The sequence below is a fragment of the Tinamus guttatus genome, unplaced genomic scaffold, assembly GCF_059628265.1.
Source record: "Tinamus guttatus ecotype Peru unplaced genomic scaffold, ASM5962826v1 Tinamus_guttatus_pri_ptg000056l, whole genome shotgun sequence".
In the NCBI taxonomy this organism is placed as follows: Eukaryota; Metazoa; Chordata; class Aves; order Tinamiformes; family Tinamidae; genus Tinamus; species Tinamus guttatus.
The window spans coordinates 3221344-3246030 of NW_028288590.1; the positions used below are offsets into that span (position 1 = coordinate 3221344).

Here is a 24687-nt window from a genome sequence, read left to right on the forward strand (position 1 = left end):
ACTTTTGAAACCTGCTTTCGTGCAGCTGCCTTTTGTGTGGGTTCTCATGCACCTAACAGTCTGCTTGTACCCACGTGAGAACCTGTGCGCCCCGCTGTCTGTACTAGCTAATCTCTTCTCAAATGCAGGATGTACTTTCACAAAGCTTTGCAGGAACTAGATTTTGAGACAGTGCAATCTCGTAAGCTTCTTCAGAAACCAGGCTAAATGGATGACACCTCAGGACTGATCACTGTGGATGACACCTCAGGACTGATCACTGCACCACCACAGATTTTAATGCATTTGATAAAAGATGTCCAAAGAAGAAACATGGGCCTCCTGGTTCTTGCTATGGATTTTATAGCACCTAAGTCTAGAAGGGACATCTGGCAGAAGATGTCTCAAAGCTAAAGGAGGCAAAGACAGAATGAACTGTTTCTAGAAATCTCTATCTCATAGAGCCATCTCTAGAGGCCCATTTGAGTGAAAACAAAATTCTGCTCTATGAAAGTTGTACCATAGCCATCCCTGGGGACTGTGCGTAACTCAGATAACTCTCTGATGTGGATAAACAGAAACAAAGATATTTTAAGCAACTTTCATGCTCAGACTTTCACTATGTGGAAACTGTACTACTGCACCAATATGCCTTTACTGCATTTGTTTCTTTTTGCCCATTTTTAAAACAGGGCGAGAGTGTCTTTGGGATTTCAGCTTTATGATTTGAGATCTGCTGTTGGCAGAAATGATAGAGACATTGTATGAACTTCCGAGCAAATTAAGATGGACATCTGGAGGACTATATGGAATACCTAAGTAAAAACAATGTCCAAGTTTAGAAATGATCTTTGTTTATTTGTAAAAGTCATGAGAAAGTGACATGAGATCTCCACTGCACATCTTGGGCTTAATAGCTTGTTTTGAGTTCTGCACACTCTCATCTGCTCCTGGTAGAGCTGTGGATCTCAGTACTTCAAGAAGAAGTTTAGATTTATAAATAAGGTAAGGAAGCTCCCCAGGCTGTGATCAATTACCCCTAATCAATTTTCTGGTTCATTAAGATGATCTTTTCATCCACCATTGTCTTTGTCTGGTTGAACTTCAGCAAGCTTCTTTTCCTATCAGTTTATATATCTTTAAGATTACTTAAAACCTTAAAAACTTGATATTGTCCTTTCAATAATATGAATAATATCCTTTCAAGAAAGATAAAACACTTCTGAAGGTCACATTAGCTGAGAAACATTAGATATAGTGGTCCCCACAACCTTGTTTCATCCACTGTGAAAGAGCAAAGAATCAAACTCCTCCTGTAGTAATATAGGATTTACAACACCTGCGGTTGTGGTGAACTCATGCTTTTAGATCTACCTGAAAGGATGTAGTAGTCTTTTGTTGTCTATTTATACCAGCTATGTGCTGTAGACAGCCAATAACATATTGCTGACAGTTTTTTTTCTGAGCTGGTTGATCTGTAAGGAGGATGAGTACTGACTCTTTGCCATGAATGTGAAGAAGTAATTCCCTCTCTCCCCCCACTTAATATATAGCTAGTGCCTATCACATTGCATGATCAGTGCCAGTCAGCTTAAAAGACTTTTGAAAAGTTGCACTTCCCCCAAAGTCATTATCCTAGATGCAGCCTGGATAGTGGAGTAGCGGAGATGGGAAGACTGTTCAGTTTTGGAATATTCAACTATCCTCTCGAGTAATGTCCTGTTTGTCCCATTTTTGCTTGCTCAACAGATGTTCCTGGATCTCCTCCCCCTCCTCCCAAGAGATGTTGAGGACTTGGACAATAATGATATCAGCCTACATGAATGACTTGCGTGTTTGAATGTCCCTCGTAGGGGCAGCTAATCATCCATGCGAACTTCACAGCTTCAGTCTCTGAGATTGAGCACAGCACTGAAGTATGGCTAAAGCTCCTAACTAGTGTCTACGGTCAGGGACAAGATTTCACTGTTAATTACATGGCTCTTGCTCACTGAGATCAAGGGTTCAATACAAGGGTTTCTCTGGGCTGCTTACACCTCTAGTTTCTATACTATCCCATTTAATAATTAGAAAATATTGTACTGCAAATTTAACTACATATGAGCTAAGATGATCACAGTGCTCTATTTTGGCATTAAGCTTTATCAATCTGAGATATATTGTCATTGAATGTTGTGCCAACTATAGTATAGAATAAAGGATCGCTGGGTTACATCAAAGATGTAAGAGACTTGTAAAAGACTTTCTTGTGCTGCTGATAGTTGACATCCAAGTGTGTCCTGTGTCATTCAGTCTGCTGTTTTCTGCCTTCATGCTTCATCTGGCACAATTCATCCCTATCTATAGAGTATTCAGAAAGAGGAGGTGACAGGCTGCCACTGTAGTGAAGAATGAAGACTGTAGTGTTTAATCAGATATTCCATGGGCTGAGGCTAGGTTGGGTGAGATTTATTGCTAGCATCAGAGACTTTGGAAACTGGCTCCATGAAACTTTGTCATGGTAGATCTATTTCCCAGAGGGAATAATGGGAAAATTTCCACTTTTTAAGAACTGATAAAAGCAGATCAATGAGTTGCACCCTTGAATGATATAGCTAAGGTGAATGCACCCAGCTGAGAGACTGAATAACTGAGTAGCTGAGATAACTCAAGAGGAATCCTTAGTGTTCTTTGAATATATATACCCATCTGTCAGATTTATTATCCAGATAATTTTTAAATCTTTCATTATGGTGGCTATTGCATCTCCAGTTCCAGATTTAATAGCTGTTCTATAAGTTCCATCTGGAAATTTTTCAATAAATGGATGGACTTTATACTACCAGGTTCCTACAGCTGATCTGCTTCCACTTTCACTTATTAGCTGACTCCTCTCAAGGGATAATATAACTGGATGTGCAGAAAGAGGTTTGTATTTCCTCTTATAGTCTCACAATAAAAAATCTGTAACTAAATTGAAGCCAGTTAAAAAAGCAGCATTTTGGACTTCTATTTTAAGCAGATTTGTATTTTCTTCTAGCAACTGCTGCCCTAAGACACTGTAAATGAAATACTACGTATACTGAAATTGAAGAACAATAAAATACCCACTGTAACACTACAAAAAAATTGAAAGGAGAAAATTAGGGAAAGTGGTAGCTTACAGATTTAAAAGATTCACAATGCATAGAAAAATTGTATCTTTTTTGGTTACTTTTTCAGAGGAGTTTTGAGTTTTAAAATCACTCTTTTAACCAAAACGGACATATTGTATGCTGTATGGCTACTCCATAAAGAATGGCAAAGTGGACAAAGTTTGAACCTATATGTAATTGCTCTGTGTTGTGCCACGCTAGTTTGGGTCTTTAAAATGCCTGTGTGTGTACCCCATAAAGTTTAAAGTATAATACTTAGTTTTGGGGTTATAATATGCTGCTGCTTTCTGTTTCTCAAGTCCAGATATATTTTGTAAATAAACTCTCCCTCTCCCAAAATAGAGTTTCTCGTCTGACTCAGTTGCTCACACTGCAGTTATTAGCAAACAATTTTTTTTACCATAAGTAAATAAAAAAGTAACATATTGAGAAAATAAAACATTAAAATACTTCAGTGCAAATTTATAGAGGATTGTAAGAAAGTGTGTTGAATATATGGAAAATAGAATGGCAGGGTCTTAACTCTTCAGAAAACAAAACTACATTATTTTTACGCAAGGCTCTTCAAAAAGGGGTATCAGAGCTATCAACACTGTGCAACAAATGACCCTGACAAAACTGTCAGCAATTAGCAGATTTGAAAATCTAAGTAAGTAGCTTATGCCAATCACACACATTTGGCAAAGGTGGCAGTCGCAAATGTTACCTTGCTACTACATCCTTATCCAGTGCTCCACTTTGGTCAGAAAAGGCAGCTTTTAATTCTACCAATGCTACGGGCAGTTCGGAGCTTCCAAAGAGCAAGTGCTCAGTTTACACTCCTGGATTGTGCACTGGATTCCTTATACTACCTCCCGTCCCAATCAGTGGATACAGCTCCCACAGCATCAGAAGGGATCTGGATGCATGAGGACATTCCATTGCGGGGAAGAAAAGCATATACAATTTCCTTAACTAAATATTTATAAGCTCACTGCTTCTTCCCCATAAATGGTAGCTAACCAATATTTCATCAATCTCCTCATGCAGAGGGGAGCAACCTCTCCAATTAGATATTGTCTCACTTTGCAAGCCTCTGAAAGAAGTGTATGTGATGTCTGAAATATAAAGCAGAAGCTGAAAGAGCAACATAAAGCAGAGGTACCTATTGAATAATGCTACTCTGAGCTTGCAATTGCGCTTTAGTATTACAGAAGACAGAACCAGAAATTCCATCAGAAAAAAAAAATATGCCATCTCCAGAAACAGAATTTTATAAGAGACATGGTAACAAGGTGTACTCTGTCCCTTTTTCACAAGGTTAAACCCCAGAGGGATGGAAATATCCCTAGCCCCCCTTGGAAGAGTAACATATCAGTGAGGGTTGAAGGCAGCTACAGTGATGCCAGCCAGAGACATGGTCTCAGTCTTGGTGCATGGTAGTGACATGACTTAACAGGAGTGCCAAGTTCAGATGCCCAGGACTGAGATAGGCTCTTCTTCCTGGAACGGTCCCTGACCAGAAATATTTGTGGCCTTTTTGCACCCCATCTCAGTGTCTAACACGTCATCAGTGTGTAGTCTCATTACACGCAGAGAAAGAAAAGGTACCACATACGCTACATTCTTTTTCATCAGATTATTTCTAATTACAGTGGCTGTATTGCTAAATAACAGTTCTTCTCTCTCTCATATTTACACACACTGTGTACCTGCACCACAAAAATAATGCTTACAAATCATAACTGAATATTCAGATTTACACTCCGAAGAAGAAAAGCACTTATTTCACAACTGTAACAACCTAATATAGAAAATATTTTATAATTTAAAACTGAGAATTTTGAAAAACTAGTCACTTCATGACCAATAAAGAGATAAAAGTGTTATAGTCATTGCAAAGAAATCACAGCTTGATGATATGAGGAAAATAAATGTAAACGCTTATAGCAGTACCTTGTGTGAAGAACACAAGTATCTGACTGAAGACACATTTTACTCATCAAGTTCAGGAATTGCCAACAGGTTAACATGTAAAGCATATTTAAAATCATGTTTTCTTTACCCTATTACAATAACTATCAAGCCAATTTAAGAAATGTTGTCTGACCCATTATTCAGAAATATAGTCCGACAGAAAATGTTTCAATGATTTTTGCTAATCAATTAAGATGCAAGAAATACACAAGATCACACATAAGAAACACACTAATTCACAAAGCTTCATAAAACAAAACATAAAGCATAAAATTACTCTGTTAAAAAGCTTCATTAATAAATTCACTACAGAGAAAATGAAAACACATTTCCAACACCTCTGAGTACCTAAACTTGTATCTTGAACAAAATAAGGTTCAAAAACAGCTTTATTTTTTGTTGAAAAAAACTAAGAAGGGACAGAGTTACCTGCTAATGATGCTTTCATGAAACTCGTGAATTCACTGTTTGTTTCATCTTACAAAAATCATTCTACTTGTACTAAAGTATCATTGAAAGACTTAGAAAAGTCATTATGCACCACTGTATTTAAAAGGCCATGCCAATATTGCTGGCACTATTTAAACCAATTAGTTTAGGAGTAGAAACTTTAATGGGCTAAATTTACTGCACATACTTGGACTTTCTTGGATATTATCTCCCACAACCTCTATCTCTGCGATTTCTGCACCTACAAAAATTCTTTATATTTTCAGGAAGAGGAAGCCAGTGAGGAAGCCAGAAACAGGAAAGTTGAATGAAGACATGCCAGTGAACATGAATGCTTTATAAATCTATTGGGTCAAATATAGCATGGATATACAACAGCTGGCTATGTCTGCCATTCCGGATCATATTCTGTTGCACCCCCTGACGTCTAAGTACATGCCAGTTATTGCACGTTAAGTTTTGAAGAATCCATCCATCAATAGAACAAGCCCTGCTGGCAAATGACTCTTCATTCATGGACAAATCTAGCTCTGCAGCCTATATTCAGGTTACCGATTTCAAGTTATAAAACTTGGACTTCACTGTCACCTCATACAAGTTTAATTCCACTGACTTCAACAGAGCTCCCCTGATTTACAAAACTATAAATGAAGTCAGGCCCATTGATTTTAGTGATACAGGAAAAGGGCTGTATATAAACTAGATATAAATGACTACATTTAAACTTCAGCATTGTGAAATTTTAAATTGAGCATGAATGCATTATGTGTGACATTTACCACACAAACTAAAGAACTGCTAACTAATGAAGATAACAAAATACATTTTATTCTGTTCAAAAAAAAAATGACCCTACGAGTTTTTTTTTTTTTTTAATAGAAATTCAACTCCCTTAAATCATGAGCTGGTTAAAAAGAAGGCAGCTCAGCAGGATACAAGGCAGTCTAAACAGCAGTGGAAATTTTATTTTCAGAAATGCAAAAGCTTCTTAAAACATGCATAGGAAAACACACTGTACGTACTGATAAAACTGTATGGACTGAAAATTCCCCAGTATCCGCATTTTACTACAAAGTAAAGGTACTGTTATGTTAAAAAGAAAAATATATTTCAGTAATTCACTGAAATCCTATTTCCCAGCAGCTCCATCAAGATTTACAATGTTCCTGAAGTATAATAGTATTTTCACAATGTTCCATTACAGAACTCATTTAAGAAGAAAAACTAAATGGACAAAACAGATGGTTACGAACTGCAGACTTAATTCATCTCTAGGTCACCAGCTCCCAAAGGTTGATGCAAAACTAAAGCAAGCTAAGTTTTCCTGTGCATTGAAGGGAGTAAGACACTTTTGCCCTCATTAGCACTGACCAGCATGAGCTCCTATCTCAAAGCCAGAGTGCTGCATCTGTGTATCTCACCACATTAAGATGGTATCAGGCCCTCCTTCCTAGGAGGACCAGTGCCACATCCCAAATTACATCTTGGTGAGCCTAGATGGAGAAACAGGCTTGTGAAATACAGACTCTCTAGGAAAGTTCTTTGCTGAGCCTGAGAACCACGCTGCAAGAATGCTCTTCCCAAGCAGCATTTACTGCATCTGTCACCCACCCTACATACTCGTCAAGGAGCAGTTGGCCAAGGAGGTGAATTATGTTGCAGACCTTTGCAGGAGCTCCTCCAGAAGCGCTGTGCTGAGCACAGCAATGTGCTGATGTGCTCTTATGCTGCTGCCTGTGGTCATCATTTAGCAGATGTGTGGGAGGATTTAATTTCCATTTCTGTCAATCTAGTGTTTTTTATGAGTCCTAAATTTACTTTATCAGAAATGCTGAACTGAAACCAGATTTGAATACTGGGGTGAAACAAAGAAGTTAATGCACATGTGGAAAGACCACATTAAGCAAGTGTTGCTGTTTATGATTTTCTCTGAGCTGTAGTCTCCGTGGTTTTATTTTTGCATTTTATACATTTATATACAGCACACAGAAAATCAAAATGCTCCATATATTTCAGTTAAAATAAATGAAATATTTAGTATCAAGTTAGGAAAACTGGTATTTCTTCTGAATCTACACTAGCTTGCAAACTGTAATCAGTCTTATCTTGTGGCTCCCTGAATCCTGAAACGGTTAATTGATTAGTCAAATGCTAATAGTTGTTACTCAGGCTGTGCCCTGAGATTATGTACTCACACTGAGAATCAATGCTAATTAAGTAGCTGATCAATGCAAGCACCTTTTTAATGTGTACAAGGCTCCAAAACAGCAAGTGGGTTCCTAAAACGAAGCATGAGGAGTAGCACCGACATCCTGTACTGAAGACTCTTCTCTTATAAAAATATGTCCTCCGTTTTTAAGGTGCACTAGAGGACACCATGAAGTCCACAGCCTCGCAAGGTTAGACTTAAGAACTGGAACCTGCTTTAGTCATGGAATCCTCGGGAAAAGATAAAAAAAAAAGAAAGAGAGTAAAGCAAGCAAAGCAGAGTGGTATCCAGGCCCTCCTGGCCCTGGACAAGAGAGGCGCACAATGGAACATGCTGCCTTCTCAGCATCTCTGATCTCTGCAGATATCATGTCAAAACTTTTCTGATGTTCTTTGCACAACAGTTTTGAAAATCTTCTGGAAAATAATTTCTAATATGATTCCAGTTAAAACTCTGGCATCATATATGGAATCAGTTTGTTTATGAACACATCTTTAAGGCGCAGCACTGACTGAAAAAGGCAGCTGTTGTGCCTGCACGGGGACATGCACACCCCAATGTATGAGATCAAGAAAGTGTCCACCAAATTGACTGTAAATTGAAATGCAACTTTGTAAATCAGTTTACATAACGTTTTTAAAACCTTACACTGATACTCAAATATTGTAAAATCAGTTTGCTTTGCAATAATTCACATCTTAACTATTAAATACTGCCTAAAGACTTACAAAAAGCAAAGGCTATTCAGAATTTTCCATACTCCTAGTGATATGTAATATAACTTTTCAGTAGATACAGTCTCAATAAGCTATATTGCATAGATATAAATAAATAGAAAATAAATCTTCATTTTATATGCTTACATAAAAAGCTTGAAACAGAAAAGCTCAACTTTACAGGAAGCTTCATAGAGAAATGCAAGAATGAAAATGTTTCCTTCCTACCTTTACTACATGACCTGAGTTCTATGTATTTTATTCTGTGATGAATATAAAATACTATACTAACATTCCGAGCATTTTTCCTTTTAAATAACCGTTCTGAATATTTTACCTGTGCTTCTATCACTGAATATGGTATAAGATACCTCTGCACAGGATATCTGTGTAAGGAACATGCTTAAATCAATTTTTATGCAGAAATGTAATACTTCTGTATATAAAAAGGCCCAGATCTTTCTGAATAAATAACATATAGAACTTTAATGAAATAAGCTCTGCACTTGATATATACATATAACTCCTATTGATGTTAGGAAAAAAAAAAAAAAGAAACAGAAAAACCTTGAAGAAAAATGCTTTGTACATTGAAGAAGATTTATCCATAGTGTTTAATTTAAAGTACATAATACTCTGATACTGACTAACGTTAAGGTCTCCTGAAACGTAGACTCAATAACATTCAGTCACTGAATCTCCATATAAACTGGACAATCTCCTCTTCCTCCTCCTTTCTTAAAACTTTTGATGAATAAAGATAACAAGACATCTTTTGTCTCAAAGTTCCCATCTTTACCCTAATGAAAAGGACAAAAATCAATGAAGTCCATGGTATATGTTTGCACACACTCTAACATAACCATTCTCTTAGCCTTGCAGTGCCTTCAGAATCTCAGCAGGTCTGCCTAGAAAATATATTGGCCTGCCCTAACTAGAAAAAATATAAACCGTAATTTCGACTGTTGTTTTCATTCCTTTTACACTGACCAATAACTCAGTTTTCTTATGTCTGGCAGTGCAGCCTTTATAACTTGGTTGGATTTGTACTGGCATTTTTAGACCATTTTTCCTGAAGTGTCATGTATCTCAAACAGCTTTACAGAATGAATTACTGTGTTCAAACAACCGCTTCCCCAGTATGATATGAAGCACATGGATCAATCTGTAGGTAGTAATAAGAGAAGGAACATGATTGTTTGTATTTGTGGATTAACCTTTGGAGTTTTCAGATATGGGACCAACTGAAAGAAACCCTCAGCATAATGGCTTATATGAAGGATAAAATCTGTAACACCACAGTGTCACCTTATCGAGTTTGCTCCGAGACCTCTCCAACTCAAAACTTAAGGAGTTATGATGTAGGTCCCAAGCCTACAGTCTTTGCTCACATGCATTAGAAGCATTTCTGCAGGTCTGAACTTCTGAATGTTTCCAAAGATTGAGTAACAAGTGTTCTTACTCAGCTATAAGAAATGGGCCTAAGCCAAAAATCACTGCTTCTGGGAGTTATGGAGCACTCTAAAAGATCAAGTCCGACACTTTTAATCTTGTCTCTCTTACACTGGACATTATTTCTTTCTCCTCCTTCAAAACAGGACAGCATGAAATGAAAAATAATCTATTTCCATAGTGCTTGACTATTAGCATATTATGTAACAGCCTAGTCATCATGTTTACTGATCAATACAGTAAAGCAGTATCAAAAAGTAAAGACATCCACATATAGCCCAGTGTTATTTTGAACTGAGTATTCAAAAAACTTATGTTAATAATTAATTGAAGAGCAGTATTATAATAGTAATAAATGATTTAAGATGTAATTAACTCAATTATAAACATTTCTTATGAATACATCAAAGATTGAAATTCATTAACATATAAAAAGCATTACAAGTTTTGGTCTACAAATATGCTAAAACAAGACTTTAAACTGCTGAAACCAAAATGCATGATACTGCTCAGAACTCATGAAAGCTAATACGACAATTCAGAATATTCCTTCAGTTGCACATAGGCTTGCTTGCGCCTAGCAATCTTATCAATATAGCTCATATAATTCTTGCTTTGATATAATATGAGCTATTTTCAGTCTCAAGTTATCTCAAAAAGCCCAGCTACTGCTGTCTCAGATAATATTTCTGTCAACTTCAAAGTTTCTCTGGTTTATGCAGCGTTACTCAGGCCAACATAAGATCAACATATTTATTACAAATTTTTATCACCTAACACTAATGTTAACTAACTAACTGCTTTATGCTAAGTGGAGGACACCGCAGCACTGAATGTTCCAGTAAAAGGCCTCAGTAATATTTTCAGGAGAGGAAAGGGAGAAAGAAAGTCATTTCTAAGAAAATATTTTTTAAAAAAACAAAAGAGACACTTTAAAAATGGAAGATGCACCATGACCACAAAGCAAAAAAATAGCTTCAAAAATGTGGTAGCACAGAAGAAGAAAGCAATGTTGAATTGTGCACCGCAAATGAGAGACACTATGAAAAATGATCTATAATATGTCATTTTATTTTAAAAGCTTATGGAGTTCAGGCTTTCAGTTTATGTATATAGAATATACATAAGTGTCTTAAATTTTGAAACTAAACAGCATTCAGCACATTGCTGTCTAGGACAAGCACAATGTAAAATGTTATGAATAAAGTATAAGAATGAGAATTTTAGTTACTTGTGAAATCTCAGGAAAAAAAAAATAAAAACCTATATCCAATTATTACCACTGGTACAGGCAGTTTTCCTGCACAGAAGGCTGAAGAGTTGTTCTTCTAAAACTTGATTCCAAGATTTCTGAACTCTGCTGGAGTCTTTCCAAGGACTTCAGTCCATTGGTGATACTCTGCCTAGTTAATTTGCTTTCCTTTTCTGATCTTCCAGAGCTAGAGTGTTTCCAGTCTTAAGAGATCTGGCATCTTAACCTACTAGTATGTAATTAATGAAAAAGCATTGGGTCTTTGTAAAATATGCAGAACTATAGAAGCAAATAGAGTTAATAGACCTGTGGTGATCAGTATCCCTGTTCATTACAAAAGGTGAACACATACCAGAGATATTGTTATTCTTTCTCCCAAGTTTACTAGATATTTCAAATACCTGGTATTTCAAATCTGACATTTGCTGCAATTTATGACAACTGAATTCAAATTAAGGCCAGAAATAACCTCAGCCTGTCTCTGTATGTGAAGGTAGTGGATAGCTGTGAAATGCCCAGGAAAGAAATGCTCACTGAAAAAGCACAGCACATTCCTGCTTTTCCCAAAGTTTGGGAGCAGCAGTGGCATCAGTGAGAAGATGCAGACTAATATTTTTTATGTTCTTCTCCCCACAGTGCTGCATTTCCAGTTCCCTCCAACATGCCTGACGAGGGCAGGGGGAAGAGGCAAAGGTGGAAGAACCTCCTATAAGCTTCAATTCACATATTTCAACTTCTCCCCCTGTGCCCACTTGTATAATGCACAAACACCCTCCCAGACCTACATGACCAATTTCTTTTAGCCACACCATGAAAGGGAAGGGAATATATTGCATCTCCTTCTTCTCCTATGCAGCCCGAATTTGCTCCTAATTAAATGGCAATATTCCTCACACTGCATAATACCCCAAAGTGACATATGATTTGAATCATAAGGTAGGCAGAAGACCAAAAAAAGGTAAGCAAAATGTTGCAAATTAGATTAAACTTAAGAACTACTCACTGCAAATTACCTGTATTTGTGAGGTTGTATTTAGGATACATAGAATTCAATTAGCATGAGAAATTTTTAGAAACTTAAGAGTAGAGAAGCTGAATTACATGTAATCACACCCTCATGTCATTTTTAAGGGTATATCAAATTAGAATGCTTAAGAGAATTCAGGAAATCCAAATGTGATCTTTGATATGTTATAGCTAGGTTATATTTCAAAGGATTTTTTCCTTTTAATCCTGATAATAGAGATTCAGGTCTGGTCAGCTAAATTCTGCTAAAGTTTACTCTAAAAAATGTCTAATATAAACAAGTAGTATAAACCCAACTAAATAAATCTATGTTTTACAAGCTTAATTTTTAAATCATATAGAAACTAATCAAGCCCCTGTATTTTGCATAACTTCTCAGGAAAATGCCAGGGCTACAAAAAACAGTGATAGAAATGGTGACGTTCTTCCCTTTTGTTCCATGTTTTGTCCCTCTTTGATGGTTGTCCTGGTCACTGGGCAGTGTATTATACAGAACTGTCTGCTTGCATGGGATCACTTTTAACAGTTAAAGGTGATTTGTTTAAGCCTCAGTCTTGCAGTCTTTCTCCTGCAAGCAGGTTTCAACTAGCATGTTAACTAGTATTTTTGCACTTGAAGGAAATCACTGATATGGGGGAGAAGGGAGCTTGATTTTATCTATCTGGCTAAGCTACTTTTCAAGTTTTACAGCACAGCCTTGGAGGTATGTGTTTTGCACAGCTTGAATAATGTGAATTTATATGAATTTTCATATGAATATGAAATTTGTTTATATGAATAGGAATTCATATAGATTTTCATATGAATATGAAAAAAGAGCTTCATCTTCAGAGCTGAAGACATAATGATCATTTTAGAAATGCAGTATAAAAAATTTCTAAATTCACCAGATCATTGTGATTTAATTTCCTGCTCAACAACAACAAAAAAGCCCGTCTGAAGCATCACCTCATATATTTATTGCTGCAGCACTGGTAAATTGATACTGTCAAAACATGACTTAACAAAGCCTGCAATTCAGGGGCTGAGCTACCAAAGGCTCCTTTATGTGAACAATTTTAATAAAATGGCCAGTCTGTATTATTCCAGGCAAACTGGAAACTGCAAACTGTTGGTTTCGAGCGCGTGTGATTTGTCTTAGGTGAGATTATGATGAAGCGTCAAATACCTGCTCTGTCTTCAGAGATGTGGCTGCACTTCAGTGGCAGCACAATGACTGCAATTGAGGATTTCCAGCAGGTTTTTTTCTTTCCACACAAGGGGCCAGAATGTGCAATGTCTTTTTAGACTGCACTGAGCCCAGAACACAAGGGGGTTTTGTCTTCAGTTTTGCTGATCATATCAGCCAAGTTCACCTAATGAATCACTGCTCCCAACCAGCACTGGCTCTAGCAGAGATAACATCGTAGCAACACTAAAGGAAAAGAGCCAAGACTTGCAATGTAGGTAAAAATAAAGTCCTTTTGGTTACTGCAAATAAAACTTGTGAGCTTTATGGCACTGTATTTATACCTCTCTAAAGCAAAATATTTTAACTCCTATTTCCTGCAAAGGACAGAAGAAGGGGAAATTCTGAAGCATGGAAATTCCACTACAAACACACCTAGAGAATCAGCGATCTTCTCTAGATATGAGGAATCATAACGAGTTCAGTAAGTTCTTTTCACAGAATCTTCCCAGAAACACAGTATTTTCTGGAACAGGTTGGAATAAGTGGTACTGGAAGACAGTGCATAACCTTGAGAAACAATTTGCCAGCTATAACTGGTAGAAAAATACAGGAAATATGGCAGATATACAGAGGGCGACTATCTCAAATTAAAAATAAAATCCTAACCCAAAGAGTTCAATGCTAATTTAACCATTCTTTCCTAACAGCCATACAAATGAACAGGTGCAGGGTTGTATAAGTGCTCTTAAATTGCCATTCTGACAAACAGAGAGAAGAAAAAAAAAAAACTTTCATGAATGCAGTCATAATAATGTCTGAAACTTAACCTTTAATCTTCTCTAGCTAAATAAATACACTAAATAAAAGATATAGATTTTAACTCTAACCAGACTTATTTACAATGATTGACTTCTACCATGTAGCGAATTTCAGTTTATCAGATTGTGTGTTTAAAAAGAGTATTATCCAGTACATTTAGCAATGCAATACTCTCATCAACTTTCATTTGTTCGCAGGCATATGAAAACTGATGAGCAGAATATTAAGAAAAATTTTAAAGGCATGCAGTTGTTTAATGGTTGATTTTTTTCAGTTTTGTATCATAAAACCTAATTCTTTAAGATAGAGCATTACTGCTAGCTGCAAGTATTCATATTTTCCTTTTTTTTTTTTCCTCAATCATTCCAATCGTTCTGAAAGCTTGAATTTCCAGGTGGCAGGACCAATAGGTCATCCTGTCACGTACAGCACTATAAATCTTTCCTTTCTTCAGCATGAGAGGTAAACCTTACAAAACACTCTGATCGGCCAGGGCTAGATCAAGCTGTTAGTCACAACCAGGAATAATCTAGGTACAAGTTGTGCAATCCAGGAGTATTCCTGAGAAGTGTGATGCTACAGACACCTCTGCTGCCTTTGCTGCCTACCAGTCCTGAGCTCCTTGTTCCTGGTAGGTCTTCACAACATTCATTAGAGCTTCCTGGAAATTGTGTGTTCTCAGGGCTGCAAGAGTAACCTTTTGCTCACATTTAAGATGCAACGGGTGGTTACTCACTTTATGAATAAAGTTTCCATCATGGCAGCTTATGCACTTTGCATTCACAAATCATTGACCAAATACACAAAAAAACAGTTGAGCATGAACTTAGGTGCTGTTCATGGGAGCTCACTTACCAAAACATGCGCTCTCTTTGCTCCCACCTCTGTCCCTCTCCTGTCTGTCTCCATCACGGCTCCACTGCCAAAAGGGAGGCAGAAAGACCTCTTCCTTTCTGTGAGAATCCTGACATTCACACACTGAAGATAAGGCCTAAAAGTCAGTGGTCTCCTTCCCTGGCAGAAGCTGTAGGTGCTCGTCTTCTATGCAAAGGTTGCATACGGCATAGAGGCGCAAGGAGTGAGACTTGCTCAGTTAGCCTGGTCTTTAGGCATCAGGATAGCAAGGTTTTGCAACACCAACCCAGCCATCAGAGCTCTGATGAAAGACTGATATTTCTGTGTAAAAATACTGCAGTATTTTTAATATCTATCTTGTAAATATTTTTAAGAGGAGGAGATGAGTGAGTTAGAAATGTACAGCCATTTGCGGTAACTAACTACACAACTCCTGCTGTAGTTCACAGTGAGTGTTAATGGGGTAAAAATTTGCAAGGTATCTAGGACACAGAAAGTGAAAGTAAATCCTACCATACAAAACACAGCCCCTGTCTTTGCAAAGCTTTTACAGCTATTATCATAAACGCATAATCGCTGGACAGCAGCCACCTCCTACACTACACTCCAGTTATTTAGATTAGGAAATTACTGCGGGACTAGAGATGCTTTCCAACTAGTGTCTCAGTTATTTTTAAAGTAGTGCAAGTCTCAAGGTCCTGAAAAGCCTTGAAAATTGGAGTTTCACTAGCAGCTCTTGAAATCATGGGCTTAGTGGTATAGGTGCTGAACACCCCACAGAAACCAGGAGTCTAGGATGTAAAATGCGACAGAACTAGGCCCTCACAGGTAAACAAGAGTAATATTAAATCATGTTAAGAGCATAATTCTTAAGTACCCCTCTGGAAGGTCTCCAGAATACCTGCAAGATTTCTTGTTTTCTGGAGGCTACTTTTGTCTGGGCTAAGCTCTCCAGGAGCTGTGGGACTTTTTTTAATTACGGGAAAAAGTTTAGCATTCATCACAAAAAGGTACAAGAGGAATAAGGAATCTTTTGGCTTAGCTATTCTACCACTAACAAAAATACAGAAAACTTACTGAAAAGAAACAGATAAGGAACAAGAAATATAGAAAGGGAAAAAGGGAAGTATCTATTATTATATCTTTGGTGACACTTTGATAGTATTGTGATGAATGCCATTATTATACATACAGAGCAAATACATTTTAAGGGGCATGTTAAAATAGCACTGTTTTAGGAGCTTCATACTAATTACATTGTATTATCCTCCACTGAGAAGAAGAATCATTAGCATATTCTTTTTACTCAGAGATACATTATATGTTTTTCCTGGCAATACACAAATGTAATATTACAATATATCTTATCACAAAACTGACCACTCACTAATTACTAAAATTATTCTACCATACAGAAACATTAATATTGTCAGGAAAGTACAAGGCTCTGAAATGTTGTCAAAACAAAGAATATTGATCTTCTTAAAACACTGCAGTCAGTATATAAATCACCACAAAATGATTGACAGTAATATGTGCCTTTTGTGCAAATGCACTTTATCATGTACTTTTCTGACAGTAATAGCATTTTATTATACTGTATTGCACCTTAATATACTCTACAGACATTTTTTTTTCAATTTGAGAGTTTCCATTAAAAAAAAAAGTTGTTGAGCAAAAAGAAAATTAACTGTCTTTATTCAGTTTGATTTAATACCTTGTCAGTTTGGCGCATTTTTTACAATTCTTTGTATAAATAAAAAGTTGAAAAGAGCTATTCTAATGGTAATTTGGATCAACCTTACAAACATATGATTCCAGGTTTCTAAAAGAGGCCCACTTGAGGGGGCTTTAAAACTGAACAAAAAGAGCCCTAGGGCTCTACAACTCACATTTAACCTACTTACATGAAAAAGGAACTGCTTTGGTTAAGAATAAACTTCCACAAGCTCAGGTTCAAACCAAACATGCCAGCATATTAGTGAGGAAATGAAACAGCAAATAGTAACTCCTTTCATACTTGGAAAAGAATACTGTATTTATTTAAACACGTTGGCAGAAATTCTCATTTTAATTAAATTGCATTTATTGAAATAACATTTTCATAATTAAGAAAAAATAACCAATTCCTCTTAAAGACCTATGAAAATCACAGTAACGTATAATATATGGAGAAAACACATAATTGTAAGAATAAATCTGCCTGATTAATTCGGGACATGAGTCAAGGAAAAAAATAACATATTTTTTGTTCTGGGCAGGTCTATGCAATGCATGCGTAGTAATGTGAAGAAATTAAATTCTATTTGGAAATCATGGCAACCATTACGCAATTTTAAAAGTTTGGGTTTTTTTTTATCTGTTTTTCCTTTTGAAAGAAGCAACTTACTGTCCTCACATAATGCTTTTTCTGTATGTCCTTCTACATGAAAAGTCCTAGAATATCTTGCAGGTGAAGAAATTATTTATCCCACTCTGCTATTCAAAGAAAATGATGAAAATGAAGAAGGGGACATATTCAATGGAAGACCCTTGCCACTCACCAGTGCATCCCAGAAGTCAAAAAGCAACAACTAAGTTTTTTTACACTAAATACACTGCATAGGCATGAGGCCTGAGACAAGGAAATAGCTTCACTGTGAACACAAAGATGTACATTTAAAATAAAAAAGCAGCTAAAAACAAAGAGAACAAAAAACTAATTATCCCTGCATGAGACGGTCATGATCATTCAATCCATGCCCTAGCAAGCTACCCATGCTTAAATTCCTGAGGTCCTCTTCATGAGGATAAAATGTATCAGATCAGTTTTTGGCATGTGTCACTGATCAGTTTTAATACTTATTAAGAACACTTTTGGAGTGGAAAAAATGAGACAGTCTATAGTAACACTTTCTATTGTACACATTCACCATCCAACTGCTTTATCACTTCAATCTTATCCTTCACCAGGTCATTTAAATATACGTTTATTTGGAAAACAATAGTGCAGCTGCTGCTTGTTTGCACTGTTTCTAGAGTTACTTAGCAATTTAACTAGTTCACTGCTTGGGGAAAGGATAAGCAGCATGGCAAAACTTACTGAAAAACACTGGCACAAAAGTGAATTCCCTTAGTTTCAGGTTTCTCAGGACCCATCTCATTTGCTCACCCTTGCTGCTAGTGGATGGGTGTCCTGCCAGCTTGTTCTGAGGGCTGGAAATTTATTTGTGGTCGGTTTATAACCATTTACTCTTTTACAAGCATTGACTGAAATAGCTCTTCTCTCTCCCCCTAGTGTTTTTCTCCCTATAAAGAGCAATAATCTCCTTCCTTCTCTCCTTCATTTTACCATACTAAAGAAAAACTGAATTCCCTGTCAAGCCAAGTTTGCTTGACGGTGTCAATAGGCTACAATAGGCTCTTCTTTCTCATGGTCATCCTAATAGCCCTTCCTTCTACTAGCTTCATTCTGAACTCATTTCTCTAGAATAGAGATGATCAGAGAACAGGTCCCCTCAGAGTCCAGTTCGACACTATTTCCCTGTCTCTACTGGAAATGCCTCCCCAGAACAACCTTTGGATAGTATTTGCTGATATTATGGCCACCGCTCATCTTGGCAGTTCACACTTATCCCAGTCACTCCCCTCTTCAGCAGCTGATAAGCTCCCCATTCCTAGCAGCAAGGTCTGTTACTCAGCTGTACGGTAAGTGACTTTATACATTCATCCTTCCATAGCACCCCGACAAATCCACAGACAGGGTCACTTAACTTCCCCCTGATATGCTATGACTTTTTATAGCAACAATGTCTCTCTGCTTCTGGTTACCAGCAAATTAAACGCACTCTTATTTATATGACATTAAATAAGATATCGAAACCAATCCACGGGGTCCTGTGATTTCTTTTACCAGTCCTCGCAGAGTTCTGTTGCCATGACCGTAGTATGTTTCACTCTCAATTTTCTTTTCAGCATCAGTGTCTGTCATTTCCATATCCACTTTCCTGTTTCCAACTACTCCACATCATTTGTCTTGACTGAATATAATATGCTTTATGTATTGATGTGTTTATAGAAGATGTGTACTCTACTCATCTATTATGTACAGCTGCTCTACTTTTTCTTTCCTTCTTCTATTTTTATAAATAAAGTTGAAGAACTCAGACTACAGACTACTTGCTATCACTTGCAAAGTCCAGCTTGCTTTGCTTTTAGGCCATTTTCACCTCACTGATAGGACTTTCATCCCTATAGCTTCTTTGCTTAGTCTTAATGCTCTACTTCAGTCGGTTATTCACTGAGATCTAGAATCCCTCAGAACTTAAAACTTTTTTTTTTCCATTAGTAATAAAGTTCATCTTTTGCATATTTGACTGCAATAAATTCCCAGTTACCCTTACATTCAATTCTTCATCCACTTTCTGTTTCCTCTGGTCTTTCCTTACTGTTTGACCAGCATTTTCCTGACTACATATTCTTTAACCATAGTTTTCTTTCTTCTCTCAATGATCATTCCATTTCCAAATTGCAAAAAATAAGCTCATGGATAAGACTTGGATGTAAGTGTGCGCACCTCTAAACAGAGGCGTGTATATATCCATGACAATACTTACACAAATACATGCAGTTTCTCTACACTTTAAGTTCATTCCGTAGTTAAATGTGACTACTTTTCTGGATTATTCAGAGTTTCCTAAATCTAAGAGCCACCTTCTGCTAATGTTTCAATTAAGCAACGTTTAATTGAAGTGAAAACTTGACTCAATGTATGCTGACCCAGGCAACGCTGTTGTTCTACCCCACTGCCCTCATCTTCACTGAGCTCCCTTTTAGAGCTTGACAGGATCTATGGCAGAGAGCAGCATTACCTGTCCCAAAATGAACACTAGTCCATGTATTGCTTTCAGCTCTTCCACTGTAAAGGTCCTTGATTCTTTTCAACAAGGAACATCCTGCGGCATGTCATGCCATGTCAGATGTTGGTGCAGATCATCCAGCAGTCTACATCTTCTCACAGTTTCCTGTCTTATGCAATTTCTAGCTTTTTTTCTGGTTGCTGGCCCTCTCTATTATCTCTGCCTTTTTTCTTGTGGAAATAGTATATCAAAAAATTGCTGCAGATCAGCTATCTTCTGACTGTCCATTTTCTTCTTTATTTTCCAGTAGACGAAGTCTCTTAGTTTTATTTCTTCTCAATTTATTAGATCTTTTCCTCTGCTTTGTTATTGGGTCATCCTTTGCAGCCAGAAAATCTGCTCTGCTCCAGATACTTTTGTGTGTTAGATAGATATGTCTAAATCTTCAGATGTCCATTGAGCTGCCTCTTGCCTTTTCCTTTCATCACCTTCTCACATCATTTGGTGAACTATCATGCCAGTCAGGCACACACTTCCATTCCTTGGGTCTTTTCTTCCATAGTTCTTACGAATACAAGTTTTCATTCATTTTGACCTTGTGTTTTCACAATGCTATTTTTAACTTACTCTTTGTTAAACTAAACCCTTTCTAAGTATTCAAATGCTCAGACTGAGAAATCTCTTAATTAGCCTACATATATATATAATAAATTTGTCTAATGTATTCCAGATGTTGAAATGTATAGTACAAATTATAAGGAAATTCAAATTACACAAATTTTCATAGAAAATGAAATATGATTGCATAATGTCTCTTAATGCCTCAATGAGTCACTTCAGATTCTATGTACTTCAAGTTGCCTCCCATTTCTATCCAGAGGAATAATCTGCTAGGTTGCTTCTTTTATTTATTTATCACTACACTGAAGTAAATAATGCAAAACCCCATGTCCACTTAATTCCAAAAATGAAAAAATATTTTGCTTAATAAATCCATCATGTATGCACTTAACACTAGAATTAAGATTTAGGTTAATGAAAATTAAAGAAAAAAAGAATGGTTCACAATCTACTGTATGGGAAAGAAAAACAACAGAACAACAACAACACTAAAGCTATGTGAAGTCTGTTTTTCTAATTTTTTAAATGAAAATTTCTTCTGGCCATTGGTTTATGTGTGCTAGAGCATCCTGGCTGATTCACTGGAGTTGTATGTTGTTTTCAGCTCTGGCAGTCTGCAATTCAACCCCCAATGCTCGGCAAGATGGAGGTTCTCATGTTCTCCCAATTTAGAAGCCTGCACTTTGCGGCCAATTACTCAAATATAACATAGGCTCAAGTGTACAGAAAGAGCAATAAAAGGTGAACAGGCTTATGCCTTGAGAAGAGAGCGCTCTCAACAGCTCTTGGGTACACTGAGACAGCTTGCACGGGGTGTCGCATGTTCCCTGTTTCATGGCAATCCGGTCAGCAGTAGGTAGGGGATGGAGGTGCCATCCAAGGGTCACCTTGCTGTGGCAGAGGCTCTGTGGCTTCTCACATGTGACATGTCCCCGGGGTGCTGCGAGAGCAAGAACCAGAATTTCAGCTGGTCCTACCCAGACCAAGTAAGGCTCCAGAGGCCTTATCCCTTCGCTACGTTAATAGCATAAATGCATAAGGCCGGATCCCAGCCCATAAGGATTACTACGATATTCCATTTTTCAAGTCAGAAAAAATGTCGAGAATATTTTATGGCATATTTAGGACACTATTAATTTTTCATTTTCTATCAAGGAAGGGGTGAGGAAAATCATTAATTTACAGACAGCAATTGATGTGCTTCTCTCATATATTGCATCTTCAGCCTAGATGTCATGGTGACAGTGCACCTGCAATATGAAAAGCAAGAGAGGCAAGCACTTAGCTGACAAAAATTGTATTTATTAACATGCTGACATTTTATCTTATATCCTCTTTCTGTTAATTGTACCTAGCATGCAGACACAAAATTATATGCACAGTGATATACAAGGATCTTTGCTAGCTCTCTACAGCATGGAAAAAATGCAGTCAAGTAACCATGCACACAAATAAGAAAGTATGCTTCACTACAAGCAACGATGGACTTCTGGAGTTGTTATGTATTGTAACAGTAACAAGTCCCGGAGAAGAAAAAGTCCGGAAGAAACTCACAGAGCTGAGTGGTTTTACCTGGGATACTATAAACTGAAAATAGGAAAAGGCTGATTTTGGCTGCATTTATAATAAAAATGATGTGCTCCACTGTGCACCCAAGTGCTGGTCCATGAATGTGTCCCAACTTCAAGACAGAAAAAGAGCAGAGTGGGACCAGTCCTAGCTCACAAGATTACCTTGCAAGGAATCTTTTTGAAAAATGTAGAGTGGATTTATACTACCTAGAGTATAAATTAGGTCTTTGGGCCCTCCTAGTGCCTCTTACGTAGTGTAAGGAGAATCAAAAGCAAAAGAGCCATTAGTGATTTTTGATTTCTCTCTCCATCTTAGACACGTAGAGGGCCTGTTGCTCAGAAAACTCTCTCTCCTGTAGTCCAGAGTAAAAATATAAACAAAAATGGAAGGACAAAATATAAAACTTGGCTTTCTGAGCTTGGAAGCTAGTGATCTAGATACAGTTGAGATGCAACACACATGGAAAATAGTCATGTCAAAATAAACTGGAGAAAACAATGGAATAAAATCTACAAATCTTAAATTAAATTAATCTGAGTGCAGAATAAAGCCAAAATTCTTCATATTCAACACATAAAATGTAATAAAACTAGAAAATAAATTCTATGCCCCAAAAATAGGTCTGTTTTTTTCCCCACAATATCAGATACATAGGAAAAAAAATGGATAAAAAAGATTTAATATCTCTCTACAAAATTGTCCATTCTAGCTAAAACAGGGCTACATGGAACTAAGACAAGCAGTGGTCTGTCTTCCTGAGCAAACATTTGCTTTAAACAGGTTATTTTGAAACAAAGGGATGATGGAGTAGTGGATATGTACTGATTGACCCGATGTACAAAGAACAAAAGATAAAGAATTTAGACTTTATCTTAAATGTGATGTGAGAGAAAATGCGTTCTCTTACACTATTAGAAGTAACCACCTCTACAATTTAGGGCTCCTACTTAATCCATGAGGCTATGCAGAATAATCTATCCAATACTTTGGGCTATCAACTCTGTCCAGCTGGTCATTAATCCCCAGGAAATAATCTGCACCTCAATTGTTACTGCTTAATTAAATGTAGCGATCCATCTGACGCACCGAATAAGGATAGAAAGGAACCTTAATGGAAGGTGACTCCCTCAGAATTTGAACTCACTACCTTTCTTATGTAGACATGCTACAACACAATGTTTGGTTACAGTTTATATGTTTCTATACATGAAATTACTACGAAAATGCTTCCAACTGAATGCAACATAAAAATTATGTAAGTACACAAATTTAACCAAGTGAATACTGAGAAAGTCAAATATTTCCTCTTCTGCATCTATTCTCATCTGTAAGCTCCTCAAGACAAGATCTTCTTACTACTTTGGACTTGGCCTATGTCTGTTTGCCTGTTTTTGGCCAAATGCTGTGGTGTTTCTTTCAGATCATCAGCAAAGTGGGTAGGATTTGGCAATGCAATTCAGAGCAGGATATAACCCAACAGCTAAAGAAAAAACCTGTCCTTTAATTCAGACAAAGACGAGCACATGTATACATTTCATACAAATGAGGCATTACTTGGCCTCTGTAGTTCCTCTTCAATATTAAGAGGATAACTTATCTGTATGCCAGCTCTTTCTCTAAAAATAAAAGGAATTATGATTCATGCATTTCCAGAACTATCAGGGTTATGCAGATGAAAAAAAAATCACTGTATCAAAGCTGATTCCATAATGACTGTAGATTCTCTGCTAACTTTGCTCATATCACTACCGTAAATCCCAAGTGCATATTTTATTATTCGCTCAGCTTAGAAAATAACCTAAACCGGCTGCCAGCCCAGGTACTTGGTGGCCTTTCCTGGGAGGCTGATCACAGCACTATAGGGGCAGCAGCGACAGTTTTAGGCCGTGTCCGTCCACCTTGTAGGACTAAAGTCCTCTAACTCGTCTCACCAGTACCACAGGCAAGATCTATTCTTTCCCCTTCCTCACATCCTGGAGAATAACTGAATCTTTAATGTGCACACCACATTTTTTGGCTGCTCTATTTCCAATTCTAGAGTTACAGTACGGCAGTTCTTTCAAATGCCATGAAGCAAAAATAACATTTTATTACTGAAAAGCTTTTTTCAGAAAGATCTTATATAACAAACCTACTTATTTTTCTTGTGCAACCCTTGTGTAGTATTCATTCTGCATGTTCCTCATGTTTTCTATTCTAATGTTGTTTATTCTGTAATTAAAACAGGATAAAGCATTATAATTGTTTCATTTTCTTATATTATTGTCTGTCATTAGGGCTTTCAAAACTCATTCATTTTCATAGAAATTATGTATTACTACAGTCTGAAACAATACTTTTCTTCAAACTGAAGGACTTCTATTAGTGATAGTTGCTACATGAAATTCACCTCAACTGACTGACAAACATCTGAAAGGATCACCAGTATCTAAGTTATTTTCCTAGACAAAGGAAAAAAAAATCTCAACCAAGTCAGTCCTATTTAAAGGGATAAAAAGCTATAGTTTAACTATAACACAGTGTTATAAAAGTCAAGCCAAAAAGACAAAAAAAAAGATAAAAAAAGTTGAAATGGGAAACATTTTTGTTCTGTTACACACACACACAAAGTGTCTTCTCTCTAAGAGGACAAAAACT

At 36.9% G+C, this 24687-nt stretch overlaps 1 protein-coding gene across 4 annotated transcripts in view; it reads right to left on the bottom strand.

The window, feature by feature from the left end:
* TOX (thymocyte selection associated high mobility group box) overlaps nucleotides 1-24687 on the bottom strand; it is a 210512-nt gene that overhangs the window by 158441 nt on the left and 27384 nt on the right. The gene's annotated exons all lie outside the window — the stretch shown is intronic.